Consider the following 13,181-nt stretch of genomic DNA (forward strand, 5'->3'; position numbering starts at 1 on the left):
AAGCCGCACTCGCTACTCCGGCCTTCTAGCTCAGTCGGTTAGAGCGTCGTGCTAATAACGCGAAGGTCGTAGGTTAGATCCCTGCGCAGGCCAGTACTTTTTATTGTGTTCTACTGGCCGTCACCTGGTGTCGGGTGTGCAGCTAGACATTTTAAAGACCAATTTATTGATGATGACCGAATGTGTACCGAAGGCGTATGCCCAGTGTTAGAAGCCGCACTCGCTACAGCGGCCTGCTAGCTCAGTCGGTTAGAGCGTCGTGCTAATGACGCGAAGGGCTTAGGTTCGATCCCTGCGCAGGCGAGTATTTTTTATTGTGTTCTACTGGCCGTCACCTGGTGTCGGGTGTGTATCTAGACAATTTAAAGACCAATTTAATGATGATGACCGAATGTGTACCGAAAGTGTATGCCCAGTGTTAGAAGCCGCGCTCGCTACTCCGGCCTGTTAGCTCAGTCGGTTAGAGCGTCGTGCTAATAACGCGAAGGTAGTAGGTTCGATCCTTGCGCAGGACAGTACTTTTTATTGTGTTCTACTGGCCGTCACCTGGTGTCGGGTGTGCAGCTAGACATTTTAAAGACCAATTTATTGATGATGACCGAATGTGTACCGAAGGCGTATGCCCAGTGTTAGAAGCCGCACTCGCTACTGCGGCCTGCTAGCTCAGTCGGTTAGAGCGTCGTGCGAATAACGCGAAGGTCTTAGGTTCGATCCCTGTGCAGGCCAGTATTTTTTATTGTGTTCTACTGGCCGTCACCTGGTGTCGGGTGTGTATCTAGACAATTTAAAGACCAATTTATTGATGATGACCGAATGTGTACCGAAGATGTATGCCCAGTGTTAGAAGCCGCGCTCGCTACTCCGGCCTGTTAGCTCAGTCGGTTATAGCGTCGTGCTAATAACGCGAAGGTAGTAGGTTCGATCCCTGCGCAGGACAGTACTTTTTATTGTGTTCTACTGGCCGTCACCTGGTGTCGGGTGTGTAGCTAGACAATTTAAAGACCAATTTATTGATGATGACCGAATGTGTACGGAAGGCGTAAGCCCAGTGTTAGAAGCCGCACTCGCTACTGCGGCCTGCTAGCTCAGTCGGTTAGAGCATCGTGCTAATAACGCGAAAGTCTTAGGTTCGATGCCTGCGCAGGCCAGTACATTTATTGTGTTCTACTGGCCGTCACCTGGTGTCGGGTGTGTAGCGAGAATTTTTAAAGACCAATTTATTGATAATGACCGAATGTTTACCGAAGGCGTATGCCCAGTGTTAGAAGCCGCACTGGCAACTCCGGCCTGCTAGCTCAGTCGGTTAGAGCGTCGTGCTAATAACGCGAAGGTCGTAGGTTCGATCCCCCCGCAGGCCAGTACTTTTTATTGTGTTCTACTGGCCGTCACGTGGTGTCAGGTGTGTCGCTAGACAATTTAAAGACCAATTTATTGATGATGACCGAACGTGTACCGAGGCGTATGCCCAGTGTTAGAAGCCGCACTCGCTACTCCGGCCTTCTAGCTCAGTCGGTTAGAGCGTCGTGCTAATAACGCGAAGGTCGTAGGTTAGATCCCTGCGCAGGCCAGTACTTTTTATTGTGTTCTACTGGCCGTCACCTGGTGTCGGGTGTGCAGCTAGACAATTTAAAGACCAATTTAATGATGATGACCGAATGTGTACCGAAAGTGTATGCCCAGTGTTAGAAGCCGCGCTCGCTACTCCGGCCTGTTAGCTCAGTCGGTTAGAGCGTCGTGCTAATAACGCGAAGGTAGTAGGTTCGATCCTTGCGCAGGACAGTACTTTTTATTGTGTTCTACTGGCCGTCACCTGGTGTCGTGTGTGTAGCTAGACAATTTAAAGACCAATTTATTGATGATGACCGGATGTGTACCGAAGGTGTATGCCCAGTGTTAGAAGCCGCAGTCGCTACTCCGGCCTGCTAGCTCAGTCGGTCAGAGCGTCGTGCTAATAACGCGAAGGTCGTAGGTTCGATCCCTGTGCAGGGCAGTACTTTTTATTGTGTTCTACTGGCCGTCACCTGGTGTCGGGTGTGTAGCTAGACAATTTGAAGACCAATTTATTGATGATGACCGAATGTGTTCGGAAGGCGTATGCCCAGTGTTAGAAGCCGCACTCGCCACTGCGGCCTGCTAGCTCAGTCGGTTAGAGCGTCGTGCTAATAACGCGAAGGTCTTAGGTTCGATCCCTGCCCAGGCCAGTATTTTTATTGTGTTCTACTGGCCGTCACCTGGTGTCGGGTGTGTAACCAGACAATTTAAAGTCCAATTTATGATGATGATCGAATGTGTACCGAAGGCGTAAGCCCAGTGTTAGAAGCTTCACTAGCTATTCCGGCCTGATAACTCAGTCGGTTAGAGCGTCGTGCTAATAACGCGAAGGTCGTAGGTTCGATCCCTGCGCAGGCCAGTATTTTTTATTATGTTCTACTGGCCGTCACCTGGTGTCGGGTGTGTAGCTAGACAATTTAAGGACCAATTTATTGATGATGACCGAATGTGTACCGAAGGCGTAAGCCCAGTGTTAGAAGCCGCTCTCGCTAATCCGGCCTGATAGCTCAGTCGGTTAGAGCGTCGTGCTATTAACGCCAAGGTCGTAGGTTCGATCCCTGCGCAGGACAGTACTTTTTATTGTGTTCTACTGGCCGTCACCTGGTGTCAGGTGTGTAGATAGACAATTTAAAGACCAATTTATTGATGGTGACCGAATGTGTACCGAAGGCGTAAGCCCAGTGTTAGAAGCCGCACTCGCCACTGCGGCCTGCTAGCTCAGTCGGTTAGAGCGTCGTGCTAATAACGCGAAGGTCGTAGGTTCGATCCCTGTGCAGGGCAGTACTTTTTATTGTGTTCTACTGGCCGTCACCTGGTGTCGGGTGTGTAGCTAGACAATTTGAAGACCAATTTATTGATGATGACCGAATGTGTTCGGAAGGCGTATGCCCAGTGTTAGAAGCCGCACTCGCCACTGCGGCCTGCTAGCTCAGTCGGTTAGAGCGTCGTGCTAATAACGCGAAAGTCGTAGGTTCGATCTCTGCGCAGTACAGTACTTTTTATTGTGTTCTACTGGCCCTCACCTGGTGTCGGGTGTGTAGCCAGACAATTCAAAGACCAATTTATTGATGATGACCGAATGTGTACCGAAGATGTATGCCCAGTGTTAGAAGCCGCGCTCGCTACTCCGGCCTGTTAGCTCAGTCGGTTATAGCGTCGTGCTAATAACGCGAAGGTAGTAGGTTCGATTCCTGCTCAGGACAGTACTTTTTATTGTGTTCGACTGGCCGTCACGTGGTGTCGGGTGTGTAGCTAGACAATTTAAAGACCAATATATTGATGATGACCGAATGTGTACCGAAGGCGTAAGCCCAGTGTTAGAAGCCGCACTCGCTACTCCGGCCTGATAGCGCAGTCGGTTAGAGCGTCGTGCTATTAACGCCAAGGTCGTAGGTTCGATCCCTGCGCAGGACAGTACTTTTTGTTGTGTTCTACTGGCCGTCACCTGGTCTCGGATGTGTAGCTAGACAATTTAAAGACCAATTTATTGATGATGACCGAATGTGTACCGAAGATGTATGCCCAGTGTTAGAAGCCGCGCTCGCTACTCCGGCCTGTTAGCTCAGTCGGTTATAGCGTCGTGCTAATAACGCGAAGGTAGTAGGTTCGATCCCTGCGCTGGACAGTACTTTTTATTGTGTTCTACTGGCCGTCACCTGGTGTCGGGTGTGTAGCTAGACAATTTAAAGACCAATTTATTGATGATGACCGAATGTGTACGGAAGGCGTATGCCCAGTGTTAGAAGCCGCACTCGCTACTGCGGCCTGCTAGCTCAGTCAGTTAGAGCGTCGTGCTAATAACGCGAAAGTCTTAGGTTCGATGCCTGCGCAGGCCAGTACATCTTTTGTGTTCTACTGGCCGTCACCTGGTGTCGGGTGTGTAGCTAGACAATTTAAGGACCAATTTATTGATGATGACCGAATGTGTACCGAAGGCGTAAGCCCAGTGTTAGAAGCCGCACTCGCTACTGCGGCCTGCTAGCTCAGTCGGTTAGAGCGTCGTGCTAATAACGCGAAGGTCTTAGGTTCGATCCCTGCGCAGGCCAGTATTTTTTATTGTGTTCTACTGGCCGTCACTTGGTGTCGGGTGTGTATCTAGACAATTTAAAGACCAATTTATTGATGATGACCGAATGTGTACCGAAGGTGTATGCCCAGTGTTAGAAGCCGCGCACGCTACTCCGGCCTTTTAGCTCAGTCGGTTAGAGCGTCGTGCTAGTAACGCGAAGGTAGTAGGTTCGATCCTTGCGCAGGACAGTACTTTTTATTGTGTTCTACTGGCCGTCACCTGGTGTCGTGTGGGTAGCTAGACAAATTAAAGACCAATTTATTGATGATGACCGGATGTGTACCGAAGGTGTATGCCCAGTGTTAGAAGCCGCAGTCGCTACTCCGGCCTGCTAGCTCAGTCGGTCAGAGCGTCGTGCTAATAACGCGAAGGTCGTAGGTTCGATCCCTGCGCAGGCCAGTACTTTTTATTGTGTTCTACTGGCCATCACCTGGTGTCGGGTGTGTAGCTAGACAATTTAAAGACCAATTTATTGATGATGACTGAATGTGTTCGGAAGGCGTATGCCCAGTGTTAGAAGCCGCATTCGCTACTGCGGCCTGCTAGCTCAGTCGGTTAGAGCGTCGTGCTAATAACGCGAAGGTATTAGGTTCGATCCCTGCGCAGGCCAGTATTTTTTATTGTGTTCTACTGGCCGTCACCTGGTGTCGGGTGTGTAGCTAGACAATTTAAAGACCAATTTATGATGATGATCGAATGTGTACCGAAGGCGTAAGCCCAGTGTTAGAAGCTGCACTCGCTACTCCGGCCTGATAACTCAGTCGGTTAGAGCGTCGTGCTAACAACGCGAAGGTCGTAGGTTCGATCCCTGCGCAGGCCAGTATTTTTTATTATGTTCTACTGGCCGTCACCTGGTGTCGGGTGTGAAGCTAGACAATTTAAGGACCAATCTATTGATGATGACCGAATGTGTACCGAAGGCGTAACCCCAGTGTTAGAAGCCGCACTCGCTACTCCGGCCTGATAGCTCAGTCGGTTAGAGCGTCGTGCTAATAACGCGAAGGTCGTAGGTTCGATCTCTGCGCAGGACAGTACTTTTTATTGTGTTCTACTGGCCGTCACTTGGTGTCGGGTGTGTATCTAGACAATTTAAAGACCAATTTATTGATGATGACCGAAAGTTACCGAAGATGTATGCCCAGTGTTAGAAGCCGCGCTCGCTACTCCGGCCTGTTAGCTCAGTCGGTTAGAGCGTCGTGCTAATAACGCGAAGGTGGTAGGTTCGATTCCTGCGCAGGACAGTCCTTTTTATTGTGTTCTACTGGCCGTCACGTGGTGTCGGGTGTGTAGCTAGAATATTTAAAGACAAATATATTGATGATGACCGAATGTGTACCGAAGGCGTAAGCCCAGTGTTAGAAGCCACACTCGCTACTCTGGCCTGATTGCTCAGTCGGTTAGAGCGTCGTGCTAATAACGCCAAGGTCGTAGGTTCGATCCCTGCGCAGGACAGTACTTTTTATTGTGTTCTACTGGCCGTCACCTGGTGTCGGGTGTGTAGCTAGACAATTTAAAGATCAATTTATTGATGATGACCGAATGTGTACCGAAGATGTATGCCCAGTGTTAGAAGCCGCGCTCGCTACTCCGGCCTGTTAGCTCAGTCGGTTATAGCGTCGTGCTAATAACGCGAAGGTAGTAGGTTCGATTCCTGCGCAGGACAGTACTTTTTATTGTGTTCTACTGGCCGTCACCTGGTGTCGGGTGTGTAGCCAGACAATTTAAAGACCAATTTATTGATGATGACCGAATGTGTACGGAAGGCGTATGCCCAGTGTTAGAAGCTGCACTCGCTACTGCGGCCTGCTAGCTCAGTCGGTTAGAGCATCGTGCTAATAACGCGAAAGTCTTAGGTTCGATGCCTGCGCAGGCCAGTACATTTATTGTGTTCTACTGGCCGTCACCTGGTGTCGGGTGTGTAGCGAGAACTTTTAAAGACCAATTTATTGATGATGACCGAATGTGTACCGAAGGCGTATGCCCAGTGTTAGAAGCCGCACTGGCAACTCCGGCCTGCTAGCTCAAAAGGTTAGAGCGTCGTGCTAATAACGCGAAGGTCGTAGGTTCGATCCCCCCGCAGGCCAGTACTTTTCATTGTGTTCTACTGGCCGTTACCTGGTGTCTCGTGTGTAGCTAGACAATTTAAAGACCAATTTATTGATGATGACCGAATGTGTACCGAGGCGTATGCCCAGTGTTAGAAGCAGCACTCGCTACTCCAGCCTTCTAGCTCAGTCGGTTAGAGCGTCGTGCTAATAACGCGAAGGTCCTAGGTTAGATCCCTGCGCAGGCCAGTACTTTTTATTGTGTTCTACTGGCCGTCACCTGGTGTCGGGTGTGCAGCTAGACATTTTAAAGACCAATTTATTGATGATGACCGAATGTGTACCGAAGGCGTATGCCCAGTGTTAGAAGCCGCACTCGCTACTGCGGCCTGCTAGCTCAGTCGGTTAGAGCGTCGTGCTAATAACGCGAAGGTCTTAGGTTCGATCCCTGCGCAGGCCAGTATTTTTTATTGTGTTCTACTGGCCGTCACTTGGTGTCGGGTGTGTATCTAGACAATTTAAAGACCAATTTATTGATGATGACCGAATGTGTACCGAAGGTGTATGCCCAGTGTTAGAAGCCGCGCACGCTACTCCGGCCTTTTAGCTCAGTCGGTTAGAGCGTCGTGCTAGTAACGCGAAGGTAGTAGGTTCGATCCTTGCGCAGGACAGTACTTTTTATTGTGTTCTACTGGCCGTCACCTGGTGTCGTGTGGGTAGCTAGACAAATTAAAGACCAATTTATTGATGATGACCGGATGTGTACCGAAGGTGTATGCCCAGTGTTAGAAGCCGCAGTCGCTACTCCGGCCTGCTAGCTCAGTCGGTCAGAGCGTCGTGCTAATAACGCGAAGGTCGTAGGTTCGATCCCTGCGCAGGCCAGTACTTTTTATTGTGTGCTACTGGCCGTCACCTGGTGTCGGGTGTGTAGCCAGACAATTTAAAGTCCAATTTATGATGATGATCGAATGTGTACCGAAGGCGTAAGCCCAGTGTTAGAAGCTTCACTCGCTATTCCGGCCTGATAACTCAGTCGGTTAGAGCGTCGTGCTAATAACGCGAAGGTCGTAGGTTCGATCCCTGCGCAGGCCAGTATTTTTTATTATGTTCTACTGGCCGTCACCTGGTGTCGGGTGTGTAGCTAGACAATTTAAGGACCAATTTATTGATGATGACCGAATGTGTACCGAAGGCGTAAGCCCAGTGTTAGAAGCCGCTCTCGCTAATCCGGCCTGATAGCTCAGTCGGTTAGAGCGTCGTGCTATTAACGCCAAGGTCGTAGGTTCGATCCCTGCGCAGGACAGTACTTTTTATTGTGTTCTACTGGCCGTCACCTGGTGTCAGGTGTGTAGATAGACAATTTAAAGACCAATTTATTGATGGTGACCGAATGTGTACCGAAGGCGTAAGCCCAGTGTTAGAAGCCGCACTCGCCACTGCGGCCTGCTAGCTCAGTCGGTTAGAGCGTCGTGCTAATAACGCGAAGGTCGTAGGTTCGATCCCTGTGCAGGGCAGTACTTTTTATTGTGTTCTACTGGCCGTCACCTGGTGTCGGGTGTGTAGCTAGACAATTTGAAGACCAATTTATTGATGATGACCGAATGTGTTCGGAAGGCGTATGCCCAGTGTTAGAAGCCGCACTCGCCACTGCGGCCTGCTAGCTCAGTCGGTTAGAGCGTCGTGCTAATAACGCGAAAGTCGTAGGTTCGATCTCTGCGCAGTACAGTACTTTTTATTGTGTTCTACTGGCCCTCACCTGGTGTCGGGTGTGTAGCTAGACAATTCAAAGACCAATTTATTGATGATGACCGAATGTGTACCGAAGATGTATGCCCAGTGTTAGAAGCCGCGCTCGCTACTCCGGCCTGTTAGCTCAGTCGGTTATAGCGTCGTGCTAATAACGCGAAGGTAGTAGGTTCGATTCCTGCGCAGGACAGTACTTTTTATTGTGTTCGACTGGCCGTCACGTGGTGTCGGGTGTGTAGCTAGACAATTTAAAGACCAATATATTGATGATGACCGAATGTGTACCGAAGGCGTAAGCCCAGTGTTAGAAGCCGCACTCGCTACTCCGGCCTGATAGCGCAGTCGGTTAGAGCGTCGTGCTATTAACGCCAAGGTCGTAGGTTCGATCCCTGCGCAGGACAGTACTTTTTGTTGTGTTCTACTGGCCGTCACCTGGTCTCGGATGTGTAGCTAGACAATTTAAAGACCAATTTATTGATGATGACCGAATGTGTACCGAAGATGTATGCCCAGTGTTAGAAGCCGCGCTCGCTACTCCGGCCTGTTAGCTCAGTCGGTTATAGCGTCGTGCTAATAACGCGAAGGTAGTAGGTTCGATCCCTGCGCTGGACAGTACTTTTTATTGTGTTCTACTGGCCGTCACCTGGTGTCGGGTGTGTAGCTAGACAATTTAAAGACCAATTTATTGATGATGACCGAATGTGTACGGAAGGCGTATGCCCAGTGTTAGAAGCCGCACTCGCTACTGCGGCCTGCTAGCTCAGTCAGTTAGAGCGTCGTGCTAATAACGCGAAAGTCTTAGGTTCGATGCCTGCGCAGGCCAGTACATCTTTTGTGTTCTACTGGCCGTCACCTGGTGTCGGGTGTGTAGCTAGACAATTTAAGGACCAATTTATTGATGATGACCGAATGTGTACCGAAGGCGTAAGCCCAGTGTTAGAAGCCGCACTCGCTACTGCGGCCTGCTAGCTCAGTCGGTTAGAGCGTCGTGCTAATAACGCGAAGGTCTTAGGTTCGATCCCTGCGCAGGCCAGTATTTTTTATTGTGTTCTACTGGCCGTCACTTGGTGTCGGGTGTGTATCTAGACAATTTAAAGACCAATTTATTGATGATGACCGAATGTGTACCGAAGGTGTATGCCCAGTGTTAGAAGCCGCGCACGCTACTCCGGCCTTTTAGCTCAGTCGGTTAGAGCGTCGTGCTAGTAACGCGAAGGTAGTAGGTTCGATCCTTGCGCAGGACAGTACTTTTTATTGTGTTCTACTGGCCGTCACCTGGTGTCGTGTGGGTAGCTAGACAAATTAAAGACCAATTTATTGATGATGACCGGATGTGTACCGAAGGTGTATGCCCAGTGTTAGAAGCCGCAGTCGCTACTCCGGCCTGCTAGCTCAGTCGGTCAGAGCGTCGTGCTAATAACGCGAAGGTCGTAGGTTCGATCCCTGCGCAGGCCAGTACTTTTTATTGTGTTCTACTGGCCGTCACCTGGTGTCGGGTGTGTAGCTAGACAATTTAAAGACCAATTTATTGATGATGACTGAATGTGTTCGGAAGGCGTATGCCCAGTGTTAGAAGCCGCATTCGCTACTGCGGCCTGCTAGCTCAGTCGGTTAGAGCGTCGTGCTAATAACGCGAAGGTATTAGGTTCGATCCCTGCGCAGGCCAGTATTTTTTATTGTGTTCTACTGGCCGTCACCTGGTGTCGGGTGTGTAGCTAGACAATTTAAAGACCAATTTATGATGATGATCGAATGTGTACCGAAGGCGTAAGCCCAGTGTTAGAAGCTGCACTCGCTACTCCGGCCTGATAACTCAGTCGGTTAGAGCGTCGTGCTAACAACGCGAAGGTCGTAGGTTCGATCCCTGCGCAGGCCAGTATTTTTTATTATGTTCTACTGGCCGTCACCTGGTGTCGGGTGTGAAGCTAGACAATTTAAGGACCAATCTATTGATGATGACCGAATGTGTACCGAAGGCGTAACCCCAGTGTTAGAAGCCGCACTCGCTACTCCGGCCTGATAGCTCAGTCGGTTAGAGCGTCGTGCTAATAACGCGAAGGTCGTAGGTTCGATCTCTGCGCAGGACAGTACTTTTTATTGTGTTCTACTGGCCGTCACTTGGTGTCGGGTGTGTATCTAGACAATTTAAAGACCAATTTATTGATGATGACCGAAAGTTACCGAAGATGTATGCCCAGTGTTAGAAGCCGCGCTCGCTACTCCGGCCTGTTAGCTCAGTCGGTTAGAGCGTCGTGCTAATAACGCGAAGGTAGTAGGTTCGATTCCTGCGCAGGACAGTCCTTTTTATTGTGTTCTACTGGCCGTCACGTGGTGTCGGGTGTGTAGCTAGAATATTTAAAGACAAATATATTGATGATGACCGAATGTGTACCGAAGGCGTAAGCCCAGTGTTAGAAGCCACACTCGCTACTCTGGCCTGATTGCTCAGTCGGTTAGAGCGTCGTGCTAATAACGCCAAGGTCGTAGGTTCGATCTCTGCGCAGTACAGTACTTTTTATTGTGTTCTACTGGCCCTCACCTGGTGTCGGGTGTGTAGCTAGACAATTCAAAGACCAATTTATTGATGATGACCGAATGTGTACCGAAGATGTATGCCCAGTGTTAGAAGCCGCGCTCGCTACTCCGGCCTGTTAGCTCAGTCGGTTATAGCGTCGTGCTAATAACGCGAAGGTAGTAGGTTCGATCCCTGCGCAGGACAGTACTTTTTATTGTGTTCTACTGGCCGTCACCTGGTGTCGGGTGTGTAGCTAGACAATTTAAAGACCAATTTATTGATGATGACCGAATGTGTACGGAAGGCGTAAGCCCAGTGTTAGAAGCCGCACTCGCTACTGCGGCCTGCTAGCTCAGTCGGTTAGAGCATCGTGCTAATAACGCGAAAGTCTTAGGTTCGATGCCTGCGCAGGCCAGTACATTTATTGTGTTCTACTGGCCGTCACCTGGTGTCGGGTGTGTAGCGAGAATTTTTAAAGACCAATTTATTGATAATGACCGAATGTTTACCGAAGGCGTATGCCCAGTGTTAGAAGCCGCACTGGCAACTCCGGCCTGCTAGCTCAGTCGGTTAGAGCGTCGTGCTAATAACGCGAAGGTCGTAGGTTCGATCCCCCCGCAGGCCAGTACTTTTTATTGTGTTCTACTGGCCGTCACGTGGTGTCAGGTGTGTCGCTAGACAATTTAAAGACCAATTTATTGATGATGACCGAACGTGTACCGAGGCGTATGCCCAGTGTTAGAAGCCGCACTCGCTACTCCGGCCTTCTAGCTCAGTCGGTTAGAGCGTCGTGCTAATAACGCGAAGGTCGTAGGTTAGATCCCTGCGCAGGCCAGTACTTTTTATTGTGTTCTACTGGCCGTCACCTGGTGTCGGGTGTGCAGCTAGACATTTTAAAGACCAATTTATTGATGATGACCGAATGTGTACCGAAGGCGTATGCCCAGTGTTAGAAGCCGCACTCGCTACAGCGGCCTGCTAGCTCAGTCGGTTAGAGCGTCGTGCTAATGACGCGAAGGGCTTAGGTTCGATCCCTGCGCAGGCGAGTATTTTTTATTGTGTTCTACTGGCCGTCACCTGGTGTCGGGTGTGTATCTAGACAATTTAAAGACCAATTTAATGATGATGACCGAATGTGTACCGAAAGTGTATGCCCAGTGTTAGAAGCCGCGCTCGCTACTCCGGCCTGTTAGCTCAGTCGGTTAGAGCGTCGTGCTAATAACGCGAAGGTAGTAGGTTCGATCCTTGCGCAGGACAGTACTTTTTATTGTGTTCTACTGGCCGTCACCTGGTGTCGTGTGTGTAGCTAGACAATTTAAAGACCAATTTATTGATGATGACCGGATGTGTACCGAAGGTGTATGCCCAGTGTTAGAAGCCGCAGTCGCTACTCCGGCCTGCTAGCTCAGTCGGTCAGAGCGTCGTGCTAATAACGCGAAGGTCGTAGGTTCGATCCCTGTGCAGGGCAGTACTTTTTATTGTGTTCTACTGGCCGTCACCTGGTGTCGGGTGTGTAGCTAGACAATTTGAAGACCAATTTATTGATGATGACCGAATGTGTTCGGAAGGCGTATGCCCAGTGTTAGAAGCCGCACTCGCCACTGCGGCCTGCTAGCTCAGTCGGTTAGAGCGTCGTGCTAAGAACGCGAAGGTCTTAGGTTCGATCCCTGCCCAGGCCAGTATTTTTATTGTGTTCTACTGGCCGTCACCTGGTGTCGGGTGTGTAGCCAGACAATTTAAAGTCCAATTTATGATGATGATCGAATGTGTACCGAAGGCGTAAGCCCAGTGTTAGAAGCTTCACTCGCTATTCCGGCCTGATAACTCAGTCGGTTAGAGCGTCGTGCTAATAACGCGAAGGTCGTAGGTTCGATCCCTGCGCAGGCCAGTATTTTTTATTATGTTCTACTGGCCGTCACCTGGTGTCGGGTGTGTAGCTAGACAATTTAAGGACCAATTTATTGATGATGACCGAATGTGTACCGAAGGCGTAAGCCCAGTGTTAGAAGCCGCTCTCGCTAATCCGGCCTGATAGCTCAGTCGGTTAGAGCGTCGTGCTATTAACGCCAAGGTCGTAGGTTCGATCCCTGCGCAGGACAGTACTTTTTATTGTGTTCTACTGGCCGTCACCTGGTGTCAGGTGTGTAGATAGACAATTTAAAGACCAATTTATTGATGGTGACCGAATGTGTACCGAAGGCGTAAGCCCAGTGTTAGAAGCCGCACTCGCCACTGCGGCCTGCTAGCTCAGTCGGTTAGAGCGTCGTGCTAATAACGCGAAGGTCGTAGGTTCGATCCCTGTGCAGGGCAGTACTTTTTATTGTGTTCTGGCCGTCACCTGGTGTCGGGTGTGTAGCTAGACAATTTGAAGACCAATTTATTGATGATGACCGAATGTGTTCGGAAGGCGTATGCCCAGTGTTAGAAGCCGCACTCGCCACTGCGGCCTGCTAGCTCAGTCGGTTAGAGCGTCGTGCTAATAACGCGAAAGTCGTAGGTTCGATCTCTGCGCAGTACAGTACTTTTTATTGTGTTCTACTGGCCCTCACCTGGTGTCGGGTGTGTAGCTAGACAATTCAAAGACCAATTTATTGATGATGACCGAATGTGTACCGAAGATGTATGCCCAGTGTTAGAAGCCGCGCTCGCTACTCCGGCCTGTTAGCTCAGTCGGTTATAGCGTCGTGCTAATAACGCGAAGGTAGTAGGTTCGATTCCTGCTCAGGACAGTACTTTTTATTGTGTTCGACTGGCC

General features: G+C 49.9%; 55 non-coding genes across 55 annotated transcripts; all 55 read left to right on the plus strand.

Annotated features, from left to right (window-relative positions):
- The first annotated feature begins 19 nt into the window (after positions 1–19).
- On the plus strand, positions 20–93 carry TRNAI-AAU (transfer RNA isoleucine (anticodon AAU)). The gene has a single exon. It is a non-coding gene; the product is annotated as a tRNA-Ile (tRNA).
- A 137-nt stretch (positions 94–230) lies between these two features.
- On the plus strand, positions 231–304 carry TRNAI-AAU (transfer RNA isoleucine (anticodon AAU)). The gene has a single exon. It is a non-coding gene; the product is annotated as a tRNA-Ile (tRNA).
- Positions 305–441: 137 nt separating this feature from the next.
- Positions 442–515, plus strand: TRNAI-AAU (transfer RNA isoleucine (anticodon AAU)). The gene has a single exon. It is a non-coding gene; the product is annotated as a tRNA-Ile (tRNA).
- A 137-nt stretch (positions 516–652) lies between these two features.
- Positions 653–726, plus strand: TRNAI-AAU (transfer RNA isoleucine (anticodon AAU)). The gene has a single exon. It is a non-coding gene; the product is annotated as a tRNA-Ile (tRNA).
- A 137-nt stretch (positions 727–863) lies between these two features.
- On the plus strand, positions 864–937 carry TRNAI-AAU (transfer RNA isoleucine (anticodon AAU)). Its single transcript has one exon. It is a non-coding gene; the product is annotated as a tRNA-Ile (tRNA).
- A 137-nt stretch (positions 938–1,074) lies between these two features.
- On the plus strand, positions 1,075–1,148 carry TRNAI-AAU (transfer RNA isoleucine (anticodon AAU)). Its single transcript has one exon. It is a non-coding gene; the product is annotated as a tRNA-Ile (tRNA).
- A 136-nt stretch (positions 1,149–1,284) lies between these two features.
- On the plus strand, positions 1,285–1,358 carry TRNAI-AAU (transfer RNA isoleucine (anticodon AAU)). The gene has a single exon. It is a non-coding gene; the product is annotated as a tRNA-Ile (tRNA).
- Positions 1,359–1,494: 136 nt separating this feature from the next.
- On the plus strand, positions 1,495–1,568 carry TRNAI-AAU (transfer RNA isoleucine (anticodon AAU)). Its single transcript has one exon. It is a non-coding gene; the product is annotated as a tRNA-Ile (tRNA).
- Positions 1,569–1,705: 137 nt separating this feature from the next.
- On the plus strand, positions 1,706–1,779 carry TRNAI-AAU (transfer RNA isoleucine (anticodon AAU)). Its single transcript has one exon. It is a non-coding gene; the product is annotated as a tRNA-Ile (tRNA).
- Positions 1,780–1,916: 137 nt separating this feature from the next.
- TRNAI-AAU (transfer RNA isoleucine (anticodon AAU)) lies at positions 1,917–1,990 on the plus strand. The gene has a single exon. It is a non-coding gene; the product is annotated as a tRNA-Ile (tRNA).
- A 137-nt stretch (positions 1,991–2,127) lies between these two features.
- On the plus strand, positions 2,128–2,201 carry TRNAI-AAU (transfer RNA isoleucine (anticodon AAU)). Its single transcript has one exon. It is a non-coding gene; the product is annotated as a tRNA-Ile (tRNA).
- Positions 2,202–2,336: 135 nt separating this feature from the next.
- On the plus strand, positions 2,337–2,410 carry TRNAI-AAU (transfer RNA isoleucine (anticodon AAU)). The gene has a single exon. It is a non-coding gene; the product is annotated as a tRNA-Ile (tRNA).
- A 137-nt stretch (positions 2,411–2,547) lies between these two features.
- Positions 2,548–2,621, plus strand: TRNAN-AUU (transfer RNA asparagine (anticodon AUU)). Its single transcript has one exon. It is a non-coding gene; the product is annotated as a tRNA-Asn (tRNA).
- A 137-nt stretch (positions 2,622–2,758) lies between these two features.
- On the plus strand, positions 2,759–2,832 carry TRNAI-AAU (transfer RNA isoleucine (anticodon AAU)). Its single transcript has one exon. It is a non-coding gene; the product is annotated as a tRNA-Ile (tRNA).
- A 138-nt stretch (positions 2,833–2,970) lies between these two features.
- Positions 2,971–3,043, plus strand: TRNAI-AAU (transfer RNA isoleucine (anticodon AAU)). Its single transcript has one exon. It is a non-coding gene; the product is annotated as a tRNA-Ile (tRNA).
- A 137-nt stretch (positions 3,044–3,180) lies between these two features.
- TRNAI-AAU (transfer RNA isoleucine (anticodon AAU)) lies at positions 3,181–3,254 on the plus strand. Its single transcript has one exon. It is a non-coding gene; the product is annotated as a tRNA-Ile (tRNA).
- Positions 3,255–3,813: 559 nt separating this feature from the next.
- On the plus strand, positions 3,814–3,887 carry TRNAI-AAU (transfer RNA isoleucine (anticodon AAU)). The gene has a single exon. It is a non-coding gene; the product is annotated as a tRNA-Ile (tRNA).
- Positions 3,888–4,023: 136 nt separating this feature from the next.
- Positions 4,024–4,097, plus strand: TRNAI-AAU (transfer RNA isoleucine (anticodon AAU)). The gene has a single exon. It is a non-coding gene; the product is annotated as a tRNA-Ile (tRNA).
- A 348-nt stretch (positions 4,098–4,445) lies between these two features.
- Positions 4,446–4,519, plus strand: TRNAI-AAU (transfer RNA isoleucine (anticodon AAU)). Its single transcript has one exon. It is a non-coding gene; the product is annotated as a tRNA-Ile (tRNA).
- A 137-nt stretch (positions 4,520–4,656) lies between these two features.
- Positions 4,657–4,730, plus strand: TRNAI-AAU (transfer RNA isoleucine (anticodon AAU)). Its single transcript has one exon. It is a non-coding gene; the product is annotated as a tRNA-Ile (tRNA).
- Positions 4,731–4,866: 136 nt separating this feature from the next.
- TRNAV-AAC (transfer RNA valine (anticodon AAC)) lies at positions 4,867–4,940 on the plus strand. The gene has a single exon. It is a non-coding gene; the product is annotated as a tRNA-Val (tRNA).
- A 137-nt stretch (positions 4,941–5,077) lies between these two features.
- TRNAI-AAU (transfer RNA isoleucine (anticodon AAU)) lies at positions 5,078–5,151 on the plus strand. Its single transcript has one exon. It is a non-coding gene; the product is annotated as a tRNA-Ile (tRNA).
- A 136-nt stretch (positions 5,152–5,287) lies between these two features.
- Positions 5,288–5,361, plus strand: TRNAI-AAU (transfer RNA isoleucine (anticodon AAU)). The gene has a single exon. It is a non-coding gene; the product is annotated as a tRNA-Ile (tRNA).
- Positions 5,362–5,498: 137 nt separating this feature from the next.
- On the plus strand, positions 5,499–5,572 carry TRNAI-AAU (transfer RNA isoleucine (anticodon AAU)). Its single transcript has one exon. It is a non-coding gene; the product is annotated as a tRNA-Ile (tRNA).
- A 137-nt stretch (positions 5,573–5,709) lies between these two features.
- TRNAI-AAU (transfer RNA isoleucine (anticodon AAU)) lies at positions 5,710–5,783 on the plus strand. The gene has a single exon. It is a non-coding gene; the product is annotated as a tRNA-Ile (tRNA).
- A 137-nt stretch (positions 5,784–5,920) lies between these two features.
- On the plus strand, positions 5,921–5,994 carry TRNAI-AAU (transfer RNA isoleucine (anticodon AAU)). Its single transcript has one exon. It is a non-coding gene; the product is annotated as a tRNA-Ile (tRNA).
- A 136-nt stretch (positions 5,995–6,130) lies between these two features.
- TRNAI-AAU (transfer RNA isoleucine (anticodon AAU)) lies at positions 6,131–6,204 on the plus strand. Its single transcript has one exon. It is a non-coding gene; the product is annotated as a tRNA-Ile (tRNA).
- Positions 6,205–6,340: 136 nt separating this feature from the next.
- Positions 6,341–6,414, plus strand: TRNAI-AAU (transfer RNA isoleucine (anticodon AAU)). The gene has a single exon. It is a non-coding gene; the product is annotated as a tRNA-Ile (tRNA).
- A 137-nt stretch (positions 6,415–6,551) lies between these two features.
- TRNAI-AAU (transfer RNA isoleucine (anticodon AAU)) lies at positions 6,552–6,625 on the plus strand. The gene has a single exon. It is a non-coding gene; the product is annotated as a tRNA-Ile (tRNA).
- Positions 6,626–6,973: 348 nt separating this feature from the next.
- Positions 6,974–7,047, plus strand: TRNAI-AAU (transfer RNA isoleucine (anticodon AAU)). Its single transcript has one exon. It is a non-coding gene; the product is annotated as a tRNA-Ile (tRNA).
- Positions 7,048–7,183: 136 nt separating this feature from the next.
- Positions 7,184–7,257, plus strand: TRNAI-AAU (transfer RNA isoleucine (anticodon AAU)). The gene has a single exon. It is a non-coding gene; the product is annotated as a tRNA-Ile (tRNA).
- A 137-nt stretch (positions 7,258–7,394) lies between these two features.
- On the plus strand, positions 7,395–7,468 carry TRNAN-AUU (transfer RNA asparagine (anticodon AUU)). Its single transcript has one exon. It is a non-coding gene; the product is annotated as a tRNA-Asn (tRNA).
- A 137-nt stretch (positions 7,469–7,605) lies between these two features.
- Positions 7,606–7,679, plus strand: TRNAI-AAU (transfer RNA isoleucine (anticodon AAU)). Its single transcript has one exon. It is a non-coding gene; the product is annotated as a tRNA-Ile (tRNA).
- A 138-nt stretch (positions 7,680–7,817) lies between these two features.
- Positions 7,818–7,890, plus strand: TRNAI-AAU (transfer RNA isoleucine (anticodon AAU)). Its single transcript has one exon. It is a non-coding gene; the product is annotated as a tRNA-Ile (tRNA).
- A 137-nt stretch (positions 7,891–8,027) lies between these two features.
- Positions 8,028–8,101, plus strand: TRNAI-AAU (transfer RNA isoleucine (anticodon AAU)). Its single transcript has one exon. It is a non-coding gene; the product is annotated as a tRNA-Ile (tRNA).
- Positions 8,102–8,660: 559 nt separating this feature from the next.
- Positions 8,661–8,734, plus strand: TRNAI-AAU (transfer RNA isoleucine (anticodon AAU)). Its single transcript has one exon. It is a non-coding gene; the product is annotated as a tRNA-Ile (tRNA).
- A 136-nt stretch (positions 8,735–8,870) lies between these two features.
- Positions 8,871–8,944, plus strand: TRNAI-AAU (transfer RNA isoleucine (anticodon AAU)). The gene has a single exon. It is a non-coding gene; the product is annotated as a tRNA-Ile (tRNA).
- Positions 8,945–9,292: 348 nt separating this feature from the next.
- On the plus strand, positions 9,293–9,366 carry TRNAI-AAU (transfer RNA isoleucine (anticodon AAU)). The gene has a single exon. It is a non-coding gene; the product is annotated as a tRNA-Ile (tRNA).
- Positions 9,367–9,503: 137 nt separating this feature from the next.
- TRNAI-AAU (transfer RNA isoleucine (anticodon AAU)) lies at positions 9,504–9,577 on the plus strand. Its single transcript has one exon. It is a non-coding gene; the product is annotated as a tRNA-Ile (tRNA).
- Positions 9,578–9,713: 136 nt separating this feature from the next.
- TRNAV-AAC (transfer RNA valine (anticodon AAC)) lies at positions 9,714–9,787 on the plus strand. Its single transcript has one exon. It is a non-coding gene; the product is annotated as a tRNA-Val (tRNA).
- A 137-nt stretch (positions 9,788–9,924) lies between these two features.
- TRNAI-AAU (transfer RNA isoleucine (anticodon AAU)) lies at positions 9,925–9,998 on the plus strand. Its single transcript has one exon. It is a non-coding gene; the product is annotated as a tRNA-Ile (tRNA).
- Positions 9,999–10,134: 136 nt separating this feature from the next.
- On the plus strand, positions 10,135–10,208 carry TRNAI-AAU (transfer RNA isoleucine (anticodon AAU)). Its single transcript has one exon. It is a non-coding gene; the product is annotated as a tRNA-Ile (tRNA).
- A 348-nt stretch (positions 10,209–10,556) lies between these two features.
- TRNAI-AAU (transfer RNA isoleucine (anticodon AAU)) lies at positions 10,557–10,630 on the plus strand. The gene has a single exon. It is a non-coding gene; the product is annotated as a tRNA-Ile (tRNA).
- A 137-nt stretch (positions 10,631–10,767) lies between these two features.
- On the plus strand, positions 10,768–10,841 carry TRNAI-AAU (transfer RNA isoleucine (anticodon AAU)). The gene has a single exon. It is a non-coding gene; the product is annotated as a tRNA-Ile (tRNA).
- A 136-nt stretch (positions 10,842–10,977) lies between these two features.
- TRNAI-AAU (transfer RNA isoleucine (anticodon AAU)) lies at positions 10,978–11,051 on the plus strand. The gene has a single exon. It is a non-coding gene; the product is annotated as a tRNA-Ile (tRNA).
- A 136-nt stretch (positions 11,052–11,187) lies between these two features.
- On the plus strand, positions 11,188–11,261 carry TRNAI-AAU (transfer RNA isoleucine (anticodon AAU)). The gene has a single exon. It is a non-coding gene; the product is annotated as a tRNA-Ile (tRNA).
- Positions 11,262–11,398: 137 nt separating this feature from the next.
- Positions 11,399–11,472, plus strand: TRNAI-AAU (transfer RNA isoleucine (anticodon AAU)). Its single transcript has one exon. It is a non-coding gene; the product is annotated as a tRNA-Ile (tRNA).
- Positions 11,473–11,609: 137 nt separating this feature from the next.
- On the plus strand, positions 11,610–11,683 carry TRNAI-AAU (transfer RNA isoleucine (anticodon AAU)). Its single transcript has one exon. It is a non-coding gene; the product is annotated as a tRNA-Ile (tRNA).
- A 137-nt stretch (positions 11,684–11,820) lies between these two features.
- On the plus strand, positions 11,821–11,894 carry TRNAI-AAU (transfer RNA isoleucine (anticodon AAU)). The gene has a single exon. It is a non-coding gene; the product is annotated as a tRNA-Ile (tRNA).
- A 137-nt stretch (positions 11,895–12,031) lies between these two features.
- On the plus strand, positions 12,032–12,105 carry TRNAL-AAG (transfer RNA leucine (anticodon AAG)). Its single transcript has one exon. It is a non-coding gene; the product is annotated as a tRNA-Leu (tRNA).
- A 135-nt stretch (positions 12,106–12,240) lies between these two features.
- On the plus strand, positions 12,241–12,314 carry TRNAI-AAU (transfer RNA isoleucine (anticodon AAU)). Its single transcript has one exon. It is a non-coding gene; the product is annotated as a tRNA-Ile (tRNA).
- A 137-nt stretch (positions 12,315–12,451) lies between these two features.
- Positions 12,452–12,525, plus strand: TRNAN-AUU (transfer RNA asparagine (anticodon AUU)). The gene has a single exon. It is a non-coding gene; the product is annotated as a tRNA-Asn (tRNA).
- Positions 12,526–12,662: 137 nt separating this feature from the next.
- On the plus strand, positions 12,663–12,736 carry TRNAI-AAU (transfer RNA isoleucine (anticodon AAU)). Its single transcript has one exon. It is a non-coding gene; the product is annotated as a tRNA-Ile (tRNA).
- Positions 12,737–12,871: 135 nt separating this feature from the next.
- Positions 12,872–12,944, plus strand: TRNAI-AAU (transfer RNA isoleucine (anticodon AAU)). The gene has a single exon. It is a non-coding gene; the product is annotated as a tRNA-Ile (tRNA).
- A 137-nt stretch (positions 12,945–13,081) lies between these two features.
- On the plus strand, positions 13,082–13,155 carry TRNAI-AAU (transfer RNA isoleucine (anticodon AAU)). The gene has a single exon. It is a non-coding gene; the product is annotated as a tRNA-Ile (tRNA).
- The last annotated feature ends 26 nt before the right edge of the window (positions 13,156–13,181 follow it).

Source organism: Rhipicephalus microplus, chromosome X (genome assembly GCF_043290135.1).
Source record: "Rhipicephalus microplus isolate Deutch F79 chromosome X, USDA_Rmic, whole genome shotgun sequence".
Classification (NCBI taxonomy): domain Eukaryota; kingdom Metazoa; phylum Arthropoda; class Arachnida; order Ixodida; family Ixodidae; genus Rhipicephalus; species Rhipicephalus microplus.